The 14932-nt window shown below is 41.2% G+C and overlaps 1 long non-coding RNA gene across 1 annotated transcript in view; it reads right to left on the reverse strand.

The window, feature by feature from the left end:
• Positions 1–1794: 1794 nt before the first annotated feature.
• The window catches only part of LOC122807683, a 215510-nt gene continuing 202372 nt past the window's right edge, over positions 1795–14932 (reverse strand). The window contains exon 2 of the long non-coding RNA XR_006365716.1: positions 1795–3342. This is a non-coding gene — a long non-coding RNA (uncharacterized LOC122807683). The remainder of the gene's footprint in view (positions 3343–14932) is intronic.

Below are 14932 nucleotides of genomic sequence, written 5' to 3' on the forward strand. Positions count from 1 at the left end.
GAATGGCAACCAAAATGTATCAACTACACTACAGCGAACAGGTAGTGTTAGAGTATTTGGGTTCGACATTGAACAGGGAGATCACGGTATAGTGAGGAACAGGGAATTAGCCCATTTCCTCACTGTAGTGCGATGTTGGAGTTGGTATATTTAATATGCAGGGGATGTGAGGGGCTCAGCCCCTCCCTGCAAAATAATATATTTAACGTGCTGTTGACTGTAGAGTATAATGGTAAGTTAATGTGCATAGCAGGAGGTCAGTGACATCACCTATGTCGAATACAAACTACGGATGTCGATGTATTCATTTTCAACTTGGTTGCTCTTTCAAAAATCCGAATTCAGCATTTCAGGTTGCCATTCTGAACGGTCGACTGAAGCGGATTCGGAATTTCAATAGTAAACCCTGTAAAATTTAAGTTTCAAGACAGTTATGGAAACTGACCAGTCTGGTGTCAATGCATCAAAGTTGCTTGCACCACATTTCCCTGCTTCAACTTTAGAGAGATTTCGATAGTTCAATGTACTTCACTGTTGACTGGATGATTATAAAAGGTGATTTGCTTAAAAAATTCAGAATCATGCATCTACCAATCTATGTTGACTGCAATTTTCCTAAAACAGATGAAAATCCAAAGACTTAAAAACACAAAGAATAATCAACGTGTGTGTGTGTGTGTGTGTGTGTGTGTGTGTGTGTGGGAGGGGAAAAAGCTGTCGATTCTGAAATGACAGCAGCTTTCAAACAATGCCATTAGCGACCATAAACAATAGTGACAGAGCTTTCAGATTAACAATAATTAGAACAAAAATACTAAAATAATGTTGGTGAGGTGAGACGTTCAGATTCATTTATGCTTTACACAAGACATCTTGAGGGAGGTGATAGGTTTATAAGTACTAGGCAATCAGTTCTTGGGCTATTTTACAAGCCTAGCCAACATACCATACTTAAAAATTCCTAACCTCAAGGAAGGTGATGCAAGACAGACTACCAAGACTTTCAGGCTGCTTATCCAACTATCTAGGTTTACCTGGAGATGGGAGTGTGGCTGCTCTGCTTGACAATGACTGGACATTACTTCCAGAAGGAGAGGATATATTGGGATATGAGAAACCACTTGTTCTGTGGAGGAACAGGAGGTCCACATGGGTTGGATTTCTCACTGCTTGAAAGGCTAGACACAGATTACCATAAAGGATTATTTAAAAGCGAGAGTACAAGGAGAGGGTTGGCAATCTGTCTGGATAACTGAGGTTCTTGGGGCCACTGATCTAGTTAGTTAGGAATTTCTGAGGTCTCTTGCACGGAGTGATATGTTTAGAAAAAGACATGCCACAAGGGGAATTATAACCACTAATGGGGGGACTGGTAACAGTGTAAAAGACTGTTGTCCTTGTAACAACTGTTAACATAGTCTAACCCACAGTAAAGCAATTGTGAGTGAGTGGAGGAAGGAATAATACATAGTTTATAGTTGTATACAAGTTTAGATAACCATAGCTGGCTTGAAAGAATGCTAGCTTGAAAGCCTGAGAAACAAATACCAAACAAAATACAGCACAGCAGAGAGTCGTGTGGTAAACCACCAGTAATGTTATTTTCTCAGAAGTATAAATGCTCTATCAACACTTCACTTGTGTACTTGCCTTTGAAATTCTTCCATTAAGCCACAAAACAAAAACTAACAAGAGAACTATCAATGGAGAAGTTACAAAGCATGACAAATGGTCCTTAGTTATGCACATTTTTGTTCTTGGGGGATATAAAACAATAGTGTAAAACTTGCTGAATACATGGAACAATGCAACCTTACTTCAGTTTTATTAATATGAGACGCAAACTTTCTGTACAGCAACTTCTCAAAATTTCATTGCATCTTACTTTTAAAATATGGCACAATACAAAGTAACTACAAAATAGTTTACCAGGACATGGCTCACCACTGCAGTGAACACAGACACTACTGCTACTCTGCACGCTAAATCAGCACTTACTTTGAAATTTTAAACTAAAGTGCATTCTTCTACTCTGGTATGCATATAACATTATGCTCCTCTTGCAAAATGCTGAGGTGCAAGTGGTGACAAAAAGTACACAAGCACACATGAAACAGAACATAACAGAGTTGGCTTTCCTCTCCGCAGCAAAAGGAATGTTTATGGACAATTTGAAAAGGATAGAAAGTCTCCTATCTTACAAAAGTTACTTTACTCATCTACTATTCTATCCTCACATAAACCAATGGTACACCATTTCTTGCACACATTATTCTGTTTAAAGACCAACTCAACATATTAAAAACATAATGAAAATCTGTGCCACATTAAAAAAATCTGAACTTAGCTTAGAAACAATAGCTATAAAGCAGAAAATAAAAGCATTTTAAAGAACACATTCAAAACTAACTTAAAAAAACAGTGAAAGCAAGTTTCTCATGATAGTTAACCAATTAAAAAGGACATTTTCCTATTTCTATACCCCACGAAAAAGCTATTCACCTCATTGACTTAAAGGTGCAGTCAAACTGGATGACTAGTGTCAGCATTGCTGTGTATACAATATTTTGAGTTCCCCTGAATGATGCAGAAATAACTTAAAAGTATCTGCAGTGGGCTCTCAACAATTAGCAGTTCAAGAAAGGTGGCATGGTATATGCAGCTGCTGCTGTGGTGAAAATTCTTACTTCTCTGCATGCAATAATCTTTTTGGATGCTCCATTACAATGAAACAAACCAGTCTCAAAAGGTAATTTATATTCAAATATGGTTTCCTGATGTTATATTAAGGGAAGATGTTAACAAGACATTTCAGTTAGTAAACTTTCATATTTCAGACTGATATGTATAGGAGCTCGAGGTAGCTGAATGCACTGAAAATCCTGTGAAAAAAATGGTATATTTCAATCAGTATTCAATGGTTTCCATATACAAACTTCCAGAGTGGAGTACTCGCAGAGCATATTCAAAAGCAAGTCCAGTCATAAGCAGTGCAACACTGCTCATTTCAAGCTCTGCAGTCTAGAGTTCGTTAAGTGGTTTGCAGCTGTGATAGCATACCATAATTCTTTCTACTGAAAAGCCAAAAGGGTTGCTCTACAGAGCTGAGCATTTTCATTCTCACACGAGGTTATGATATAACAATAAATTAAAAACAATGCAAGTGTTCTGCCAGTGTATAATGTTGCAGTCCTATCACTCCTACAATCCATATATGCTATGCGTATTTTGTCTGAGTACAGCGAGAACAGAAGATACACTCAGTGCTTTCAGTCTGGCAATTTCTTTTATTGTGTACAAAGCTAGCCCGGGATGAGAAAACTGGCAAGTACTTTTTGGAACCTACAGAGAAAAGGAGAAAAAAAAACTAAATGACAGACACAGGTAAGTTTATCACATTTACACAAAGTTTTATTAAACAAGCGTCAAGTTAATCATGCAATTGCTTTGATATTTTAATTTGTCTCAGCAACACTTAGTTCAAGTGCAAGAGCAAAACATTTACTCTACAATAACAATACATTCCAGTATTATTCATTTGTCAAGTAATACTTCTTATCACAGTTATCTGACATTCCGGCATGGCTTCCAAGCAATGTTCCAAATTTCAAATACTCTGGGAATTTTGTGGTCTGCATTTCTGATACTGAAGTACTACAAATGTCTTCATGTAACAAATTATCAGACTGTCTTAAGGATGCTCTGGACCTGAAGGGGCTCAATCTTCTCACTTTGTAGTGGAAATGCTTTTTTTTCCACCTCTATAGCTATCACTTTGGAAACGTCTATGATTATCTAAGGCAGGATGGTATCATAAAAGCACACTGTATTCAACACAATCACTAAGAGAAACTTCTTAAATCTATTCTGTAATGGTTTATGGATCTATTTATCTTGAATACCTCCAATTTCTTCTAAGAAACATTCATCCTCAGTAAAAAGTAGTGCATTACACTTCTGATAATGCTTCATAAGCATTCCTTCTGTCCATGTCTAAGAATTTTTATATTTATTTATTTTACATTTGTTGACTGGGATAGTCCGACTGGATAGATGTCCATTTTCAGCAGAGGCCCGGGGAGAAAAGCTCCACATACCAAAAAAAGAGACAGTACATACATTACGGAGTGATAAAATCAGGCAGACATGGTTAGAAAAATATAGACAAAGAATACAGGCAGATATCAATATACACAATGTGCAGACTTGCATCTGATTGGCAAAGATGCATCAGAAAATGGAAACAGAATACAATCTGAGCTCATAAATCACAATGCTTAGACATTCAAATGCTATGAGGCATAGGTACTTTGCTAAACAGCAGGTTGGGTAGCAAGACATGTATTAGTGAAGTTGTTAGTCAGGTTTAGAACAAGAGCACAGCCAATGAGATGTGAGGCATTTTTTGAGTTCTCTTTTAAATAGGGGTAGTGAGGTTTCCTTGGTAATGGTAGTAGGGAGTAGATTCCAGATTTTACTGGTTGAGCTGGCAAATATAGCATCACCTGCAGAGTTGTTGGATTTTTGGGTCAGTATCATTAGTTTATCAGCTGAGCGTAATGGCCTGAGGGCACTATGAGAGGTGAGAATATTTTAGGGCAGGGGTGTTATCAGGTTGGAGTATTTTATGCACTACTATAAGCTGGTTGAACCCGCGGTGGTGGTGCTGCGGTAGCGTTGTCGCCTCACAGTAAGACACTGTCCAGTTCGATTCTCAGCTAGAGCGTCTTCTGCGTGGAGTCATGCGTGAATGGGCGTACCTTCGTTGAAGGTTGTACGTCAGGGCTGGTAACTCGGCATGTAAAAATCAACTACAAATCATTAGTGGACCGGAGTTACACTATGGCGACCCCTAACCGGGAAAAGCCGAAAGACACAACTATAAGCTGGTTGAACTGTAGAAGGGTAGGATACTCTAGCCATCCCAGTGCTTTGAGGTTCTGGCAATAGTGGGTCCTAAAAGCCATGCCAGTAGCGAATCTGGCTATATGATTGTAACATCCTGATAATTTGTTGAGATTAGTTTTGGATAGGTTGGTGAGTTACAGGGGAGGCATACATACGGGTAGAGAGGAGGTGTGATCTTGCAATAGCTACCCTAGCTAGGGGGATGAGGAAAGGTTTGGCTCTGTACAGGGAGCCAAGTTTTTTGTTGATGGACTTGATAGTGTGATTGACATTTATCAAAATTTAAGGTTGTTGTCCATTATTACGCCTAGCAGCTTTGTATGACCACCACGGGAGATAATGGTGCAACTGCTAGATTTAATGTTGAAGGAAGGAGGAGAAATTCTACGGTTAGGGGAGAAAAGTAGTAGTTTGGTTTTGTTAGGATTTAGATGGGTGAGGGTTAGAAGTTGTGTAGGAGAGGAGGTGGAGCATATTAGCGTGGAGTCATCTGCATAATGGATGCAGGCGGCTCCTGAGATGGTGTGCAGATCATTGATAAAAGAGAAAAGAAGGGGACCTAGTATGGACCCTTGTGGGACACCTAGGGTTAGAGGAAGTTGGGATGACAGGCTGCTCTGCCATAAGACAGCCTGCTGTCTACTGTTATGGTAGGAGTGAAACCACTGTATTGCGTGTTGGTCTAAACCGACCAGTAGATGATGGTTGACCATATTGAATGCTTTTGAGAGATCTAGGAAGAGTGCTGAAGATAGTCTGCTGCTGTTACAATGAAGACTGATGACATCAGAGAAAGATAGAATAGCCGTGCTGGTACTGTGGAATGGCCCAAAGCTGTGATGAGTCTCGTCGAGCTTTCCGTTTTGAATAAGAAAGTGCATGATTTGTGTATGCGTCTTTCCATGACTTTAGCTAGTGGTGAAAGAATGGCTATAAGTCCAAATTTAGATAATTCTGTGGAACTTCCTCCTTTATGGAGAGGTATAACATGGGATATTTTCCATATTGCTTGGATGGATCCTTCTGAGATGGATCTGTTGATCAGAATAGAAATGGGAAGTGCTATGGCATCAGCTGCTTTTTCAAGATATTCATCTAAGAGGTGGTCTGCAGCTAGTGTAGTAGGTTTTAGCTTTTTGAGTCAAGTCCTGATCAGGTTGGTAGGTATGGTTTGAAAGGTAAAGGTGGGTTGGGTGCTGGGTGGATCAGGGCTAGATGTGCCAGAGCTGGTGTGCGTGTCCGATGGAGTGAGATGGGTAGCTACAGACCAGATAGTTTCAGTAAAGGAGTTGAAGCTGTTTGCAATTTCTACAGGGGATTTATCAAGGGCAGCTGATGGGGTAGGAGTGGCAGAACGGCCTAGGTGGAGAAGATTGTTTATACCAGCCCTGAACTTTTGAGGTTTTAGTGGATATTTTTGTTGTAGGAGGGTGTAGTGATTTTTTTTGCCTGGAATGACAGATTTTTTGGTCTGGTTCCTTAGCTGCCGGTATCTTACTTGGTCCATAGGGGCTTTGGGAAAATGCCAACTGGCCCAGGCGTTGTTTCTTAGTTTAATTTTGGTTTTTGTTTCTTTAGATAGCCACGGTGCAACTGTGGCTTTTACACTGATGTTATAGGTAAGGAGCATGGTGGTTAAGGATAGCCAGAAATCTGGTATTGAAGTACTCAACTGCTTCTTGTAATCATTTCAAGACATTCCAATTGCATGCTTTGAGTTCATTTTGGAAATCGTCAAGGTTATATACGTTTTTACTCTCTCTCTCCCCCTGCTTCAAAGACTATGGATTTATTGCTTTCTGTTCACAAAGCTATTTTGCTTAGACTGGCTTTGTTTTCTTCAGCATAACTGAAATTTTCTAGCTTCAACTTAAAAGAGATGGTGTTGAACCTACACTTTGCTTTACTAGAATAGATGAACACTACACTGCTAAGTGTACACTTGCTCACTATAAAAGCTTTGTGATTTCTTCACAAGATTTCTGACAGCGTGCACACTTCTCTCAACGCGACATCAAGTCTATGGGCAGTTAAAACTACAGGTCACATGTTGCAACTCCCACCACTGCAAACAATTACCAGATATTATTGCGTCGGGAATCTCAATATCTTGAGCACAGTCCTTTGTACTTTTGATCACACTTTTACTTGTACCACCAGTTAACTGTATAACCACCTGTTCCCATTTTACATCAGTCTTCGTAAAACTGAGTCAGAAAACATCACTCCTGTTATTACTGAGATTAGCATTACATGTTGCAAAGCTCTGAACTTCTTGCTCAAGCAACACCAAGATTCTTGGCTAGTATAACATGTTAAAAGGTCTATTTACACTTAATTCTTATGCGTTATTTTATTTGCATTCCCTGCCAGCACATCCTTCAGTAGTGGACTAGGTAGTACTAACTTATCAGATTTAAATATCAAAACCTGTATGCAGCTAATCAATTCTTTAGATGAGTAGTATGGCTGTACTGGGACTTCGAAGATGGCTGCATGCTGTTCAACAGCTTAACTTCAGCTATCAAAGTGTGGAAAAAAAGTAACTGAGAAATAAGGGTTAGTAATGTCATCAGCTTTAGTAAAATTCATCTACTGGCTAGTAAATACATTGCTTGGATGACAGCAAAGAAGAAACTTAGACAGCCTGAAAGAAAATAATCTAGAAAATGTGAAGAGGAAACTGACTGGGAAAAATCCTGCAGCTGTTTAACAAAAAGCTGCTCAAGCTCCAGCTTTGGTACAAAAGATTGTTTCCAGAGGGGAAAAAAATAAATCAAATGTACTCAGAGCTATTTAAAATCAAACACTGAAGGAGTATATCAACTCAAATAATAAAAGGCTGGGAAATGGAAGAAGCTTTAAACAGCTACTCAGATGAAATGGCAAAACTGCAAAAGTCAAAGGTTGAAATGGGTGGCTTTGACACTGCTACCCGTTTCAAAACGATTATACAGTTAGAAAACAGAGCATGCAGAGAAAACCTGAGAAACTGGAAGGAAGAGATTGTAGTAACTTTATGAACTCTACATCAGGACTTGTTAAATGAAAGAGCACACTATATATATATGCTCCAAACCTAGCCAAGACCTGTATTAGTAAAGATGCAATCATACCAGCAATAACAGTTGATCCTGACAAAACTGTGGCAGAAGAGCAAATTATTAAAAATTGGGGAGACAGTATTTGAGGAAAATTATTTTTTTTTTGCTGTACACCAGGCAGAAGAGAAAGCAATTTTATCCCAGCAATTGGGGAATGTCAAGAGGCAGGTGAGTGTCAAGCTGCTGTGTCCAGATAGCTTCAGAATATTCTTTCCTGGAAGATCAAAGTCATTTTTGATACAGAACAAGGCTAAGGAAGAAATAAAAAGGTTTGTCTAACAAAAATTGAGCCGTCAAACAGAAAGGGACTCTGCTTTTCATTCTTCTGATGATTAAGCTCAGACAGTCTTTGCCAGTGAAACTGTTTCTAATGTTCCAAAGGAAAACGCTTGAGACAGAAAAAAAGCACAGGAGTGGACTAGAAGAATTGGGAGCATCTTGGACTAACTGGAGCCTAGAGATGGCAGATGAAGATAAACAGGAAAAAGGATCAGCAACACTGAAATTTGTGAATAAACGTGGGACTATAAAGCATCAATCACATTTGTGAAGTATGGCTTTACAAGAGAAAGCATAGGAGAAATAACTTTTGTTGTTTTTTTTATACTTGTGGGGGGACTGAAAGGCATATATACCCTACTTCATGTTTGGAAGAACACAAAGTGGGGAACAATAAAAACAATTTTTGTTCTTTTTCATGATACAAATTGCAAAGTTATAAAGTAAAGCATTTTAGTAACTGGTGTACATAACGAAGATATTGAAGTAAACAAGTACTTTTTTCCTTTCAGTTTTAAGAAAAGTAGGCATTACAATGTAAAAAAAGGCTGGACAAAAGCATGTTTAAATTTATATGCTGTAAACCTGGCCTGTCGGAGTGGGGGGAATGGGATGTAAAAGTGCACCAATTATAATATATGTAGAGTGGAGATGTTTTTTCTTACTTTTGCAAAGTGAATGTCTAGATTAAATGCCCTTACTTAATCTAATTTTTTTGTGTGTAAGCATACGGACTTAAATAACATAACACTGGGAACGTAATGAAAAGTCTTCCTTTGGCAAATAAATTTTCAGTGCGAGTTGAGTAGTCTGCAGCTGAGAAGAGCTGTGTGTTCTGTTTTTAAGTTTCCATGGAGTAAGCGGACTACAGGTGCACACAATAAATCAAGAGTTCTGGGCATTGTTTGCCAAGAGAATTGTAAAATTAAAAAGTACAAGTGCATGCAGCTTAATAGAAAACAAAGCATGAAATTACTGGTAGCGAGGAAGAGCACTTTGTTGGTACCTAAACAGTTCAATTTATTTACTACAGTGTATAATTTAGTTTTATTTAAAGACAGACAGTGCACTTTCTTAAGGCTAAAAGTGAATGTTTTCTGAAAGCATACAAGCTTGTTTTTCACATTTGGGATAGGAATAAAGATAAGACAATAACACATAGCAATTACTGCAAGTAGGAGCACAGGCGGTAACATGGAATTTAGCACCGATTCATAGGTTGATACTAGGCTATCTGCCCTAGGGCATTTATAAGCCTAGCCAGAGTGTGTTTGGCTTTTGCCACCCTTTTAGATTAGTTGACTGTGCCTCTGTATAGTAAGTCACAGAAGGTAGCCTTTTTAAGGTTAGTTTACTATACCTCTGTCAAGCAGGGACACCGAAGAGATCCCAGGGGTAAACTTACAATCTCCCATCCACTCGTCAAGATTTCTCTTGAAGGGGGTCAGTGAGGGGCTCTGCCTAACATGGATTGGGATTTTGTTCCAGAATGAGGGGAGCCTCTGGGATATGAATCTGTCCCTCCAGCATGTCCTGTTTATTTCTGTGCTGAGGTTCAAGTCCGTGGAGCATGTAGCTCTAAGGGATTTGGATTTCCGGAGGTGAAGCATGTCCATTAATTCTGGGTTTGACATGACTTTACACGTCAGATCACCTCTGAGTAGGCGGTACGCAACTGAGTAGAGCTGGAGTTTCTTTAGCCGAACTGGATAGGGCATCTGTTTGAGCCCCTTGATCCTCTTGGTGAGATACTTTTGGGGTCTTTCCAGTTGAAGGTGTCGGGTAAGGTACATCCCAAATGGGGCATTGTACTCAATTATGGGCCTGATAAGTGATGAGTAGAGGGGCACAATGACCTCTCTTGATCTAGATATGAACCCTTTCATAAGGTGGGCTATACAGAAGGTCTTTCTAACCACTTTGGCAACGTGATTGTCAAAGGAGAGATTGCTATCTACTTGGGTCCCCAAGTCCCTAATTACTTCTTCCGTATTTAATGGATTACCACCTATGTGGTAACTTGTGGGCACTTTGTTCCCAAAGGGGATGACTATGCACTTTTTGGCATTTAGCTTTAGGCCATGGCTCTGGCACCAGTTATCCGTCTCTGAGAGGCCCTTTTGGAGGATGCTTGCGTCAGCCGGAGAGTCGATTACAGCACCCAGTTTGCAGTCATCTGCGAACTTGGTCAGCCATAGTCCACCTGTGTTAGCTTGTACCTCGGAGAAATATATACCGAACAAGTAAGGTCCCAGGACTGAGCCTTGTGGGACACCACTTGTAACTGGTTTAGAGTCTAACATGGCACCTGCTATTCTGACCATGTAGGTTCTATCCCTGAGCTAGTTTGCAACCCATCTTGTGACATAGGGGTTGATATTTAAGCTGGTGAGCTTATTTATGATGCTCGAGTGGGGTATTGTGTCGAAGGCTTTTGCGAGGTCCAGGTAGGCTGTGTGGACTACCTTCCCTTCATCTATGGCTTTGGTAACTATTTCAAAGAAGTCGACCAGGTTCAAGAGGCAAGATCTGCCCTTAAAGCCAAATTGGGTAGCATCTAGTGTCTGGAGGTTCCCAATGTCTGTTTATGATTTCCATGATGATACGCTCCATAGCTTGGCAGACCAGGCTAGTCAGGCTTATAGGGCGATAGTTTCCGGGACCTGTTGTGGCACCACCTTTGTGGAGTGGGAGCACTGTTGCTATACGCCATTCCTTGGGTACATATCCTGTAGTAAGGCTGAGATTGAACAGTGACTTTATATGAGGGTTTAGTTCTTCTTGGAGCTCGTCTAAGACGCAGCCCGGGACACCGTCTGGTCCCATTGATGCTGCGTTTTTTTGCTTTGGAGAGGGCGGCTCTCACCTGTGCATCTGTGATCTCAGGAAGGCTACACTCTATTGGGATAGACATTTGCTCTTTTGGGGGGGGAAGGGGGAGAGAGGTTTGTACTGAACCTTTCTGCCAGGATGTTGGCAATGTCTGTGGGTTCAGTGTATTTTTTGTCATTTTGCACCGACTCAGAGCATATCTGGGAGTTGCCTCCCAGGTTTCTGACATAACTAAAGAAGGTCTTGTGATTATCTTTAGTGTCTTGTGCAATTTTTCTTTCGAAGCTGGCCTTAGATGATTTTATGAGGGATCGTAGTTTCTTGCTAGTACTGATCAGTGACGCCTTCCCTTTTTGGGATTTTGCTCTCATGTAGTAGCTTTCTCCTTCTGTTGTATAGCTTATTTATGGCTGGGGTCCACCAGACAGGTCTCCTGCCTTTGGAGGAGAGTGTCTTGGTTTTATTTGGGATAGCATGCTCAATGCATTCCTGTAGGTGTCCACAGAATGCTTTTGTAAAAGATTCTGCATTTTGGGCCGTATTTTCCACTGGCCCGGGGGCTTTGAAGGATTCCACCTCAGTTTTGAGAAGTGTGAAGTTTGCTTTTGAGAAGTTCTTCACCGTGGTTTCCTTGGCTAGGGGTGGGGACGGAATATGGATGTCCAGTGAGATTTATGGTCTGATCTTACCAATGAGGGGTATACCTCTGGTGTGGAACAGAGACCCCATGTTGGTGATGACCAGATCCAATATGTTTTCCCCTCTTGTGGGAATGGTGACCAGTTGTTCCATAGCATTTGAGTTTATGAATTCTAGGAACCATTGGGCGAGGGTGTTTGGGCTTGAGTAGTTTTCCCAATCGATGTTTGGGTAGTTGAAGTCACCCAATATAATAATGTTTGGAGAGACCCTCATATTCTCCAGTGTTCTCAGGAAGGCAGAGTGAGGTTCCTGTGTTTGGGAGGGTGGTCTGTAGCAGGCTACAAACTGAAAGGCAGTTTTTCCCACTGTTAGTTGCACATGGATGGTCTCCGATGCTTCGTGCAGTAACACTAACTTGGAGGTGTGGGTATCTTTGATAAATATGGATACTCCCCCTCCTTTTGTGGTTCGGACAGAGTTTTGGGGCCGGAAAGCATGGTATGAAGTATAACCTGTTAGTGCTGGGGTGCTCCTGGGAGCCTTGAACCAGGTTTCTGTTACTGCTCAGATATCGATATTCTCCATACTGAGGAGAGTCTCGAGTGCGTGCATCTTGAGGTTTAGATTTCTGGTGTTGAGCAGCATTACCCTTAGTTTTTTTTTCTTTGTGTTGTCTATGCGGGTGGGTTTGTCTTTACCTACATTTTAGTTTAGGTAACCTATGGGTGCAGCTGTTGATTTGGGGATCCGGGTAAAACCTCAATATATGAAGATGCACATAGTTTTGTGTGGAGTTAATCGGTTGTGGGGTGTTTTTTCTTCTCTTCAGGGTTTTCGGCAAAACAAAAAGTCTTATAAAATGCGGTATAGGTTCAAATGGAGAGGATAAGGAAAGTACAGTTGTGTACCTACCATAAATGTAGATGTTAGAGTGTATTCACTGTTGCAGTCATTACAATTGGGTTGTCCTGCTGGCAGGCTACCCGCAGTCAGCCCGAGTTCCAAAGTCTAGGTCTGGCGTCGGTTGCTGTCGCCTCCTCCCTGACGTCAGTGTGCCAGGGGTATAAAAGATGCAGCCAATGCCATTTTCTTCAGTTTTTCTTGCCCCAAATGTCAGGTGCCCCTAAAATGGTAGGCTAAATTATGCCAATAAGCATGCATACACAAAAAACAACTTTTCCTTCATCTACAAGCAAATCCACCACACAGGTTGTATAGAGTAGAGAAGTACAGATAAGTCCCAGCAAGGAAAAAGGGGGATGGTGGGAGGGTAACCTGGACTGCAACAGTGAATACACTAACATCTACATTTATGGTAGGTACACAACTGTACTATGTTCATGTTTCACTGTTACAGTCATTACAATTGGGTTGAATCCCAAAGCTAAGGGTTGGGAGGCTGGTGCTAAATAGGATTAGGAGAGGCTATCAGGCCCTGCAGAACTGCAGTGGCAAAGCCTGCCCTGGATTTAGAGTAGAGGTGTAAATGATAGTGCTTTGTAAAAGTATGCACTGAACTCCAAGTTGCAGCCTCTAAGATGTCTTTGGTTGGTACTCCTCTGAGTAAGGCTGCTGAAGTGGCTGCTGCTCTGGTTGAATGAGGCCTAATGTCCTTAGGCACTGATTTGCCATGCTGTGAATAGCAGAAACGAATGCAGTGACCTATCCACTTTGAAATAGTCTGCTTTGAGATAGGCTTTCCTTGTGATCCTGCAGCATATGCCACTAGAAGTTGTTCAGTCTTTCGGAAAGCTTTGGTTCTGTCTAAGTAGAAGTGTAGCTGCCTGTGAATGTCCAAGGAATGCAGAAGTCTCTCACCCTTATTCTGTGGGTTTGGGTAGAAGGTAGGCAAATGAATTGTTTGGTTAAGGGACACACTGGACACTACCTTAGGCATAAATGTAGGGTTTGTCCTCAGAGAAACCCTGTCAGGATGGAAAATGATAAAAGGTTCCACAGCCATGAGAGCCTGTAACTGAGACTTGTCTAGCGGAGGTTATTGCTAGGAGCAGAGCTGTTTTCCAGGATAAGAATTTTATATAAGCTGCTGGCTCAAACGGAGGCAGTGTGAGTTTTTCCAAGACATAGTTGAGGTCCCATGCAGGTATTGGTGCTCTCCTTGGGGGTCTTATGTTTTTGGCCCCTCTGAGGTACTGCCTTAGTAATGGATGAGAAAAAAATAGGTGGTTCTGTATTGTAATGAGCTGAAATGGCAGAGGCATGAATTTTAATTGATGAAAAGGAAAGGCCTTTATCCAGCATCTCAGTTAAGTATTGCAAAATCTGAGGAATATTCGGAACAATCGTGTCAATACCTTGTGCCTGGTTCCAAGCACAGAATGTCTTCCATTTTTCTGCATAAGATTTTCTGGTGCTAGGCCTCCTGGCCTCCAAAATAACACCCATCACTGCTTTAGAGAGAGGTGTGTTTTGAATGGCTACATTATTCGCCATACTGCCAGGTTTAAGGTCCTGAGTTGGCTGTGCAGTATCTGTCTTGTTGGGTCAATGAATGAGGAATTTGAGGTAATGTCCAAGCTGGGCCCTGAGACAAGCTCTTCAGGATTGGGTACCAGTGCTGGCGGGGCCAGTCTGGGGCAATCAGTATCATTTTTGGCTTCTCTTGTCTGACCTTGAGGAGTACCTTGGGGAGGAGAGGCAGAGAAGGAAAGGCATATACGGTTAGGTTTTTCCAGCTGAAAGATAGAGCATCCACTTTCCATGCTTGCTTGTGATAAGTCCTTGTGCAGAATCTCTGTAGTTGGCAGTTGTGAGGGGAGGCAAATAGGTCTATGTCCGGGCTTATCATGCTGAAGACTTGTGGATCCAATTTCCACTCGTGGGGATCTATTTGGTTTCTGCTTAGTTCATCTGCCAGAGTATTTATCCTTCCCGGCAGGAATTGTGCTTGCAGATGTACTTGGTAAGTCAATGCTGTGTCCCACAAGTTCATGGCTAGTCTGCGGAGGGGGTAGGAATGTGTGCCCCCCTGCTTATGTACCACATGACTGTAGTATTGTCAGTCTTTATCAGTAGTTGCCCTGGATGAAGTAGATCCTTGAAGGCTGTCTGGGCATTTTGAACAGCTAGCATCTCTTTTTGACTGATATGTAGATGCATTTGACTTGCGGACCATGTGCCCTGAATACATCTTCCTGCCATGTGGG

The sequence above is a fragment of the Protopterus annectens genome, chromosome 7.part1 (assembly GCF_019279795.1).
Source record: "Protopterus annectens isolate FY-2018-M chromosome 7.part1, PAN1.0, whole genome shotgun sequence".
In the NCBI taxonomy this organism is placed as follows: Eukaryota; Metazoa; Chordata; order Ceratodontiformes; family Protopteridae; genus Protopterus; species Protopterus annectens.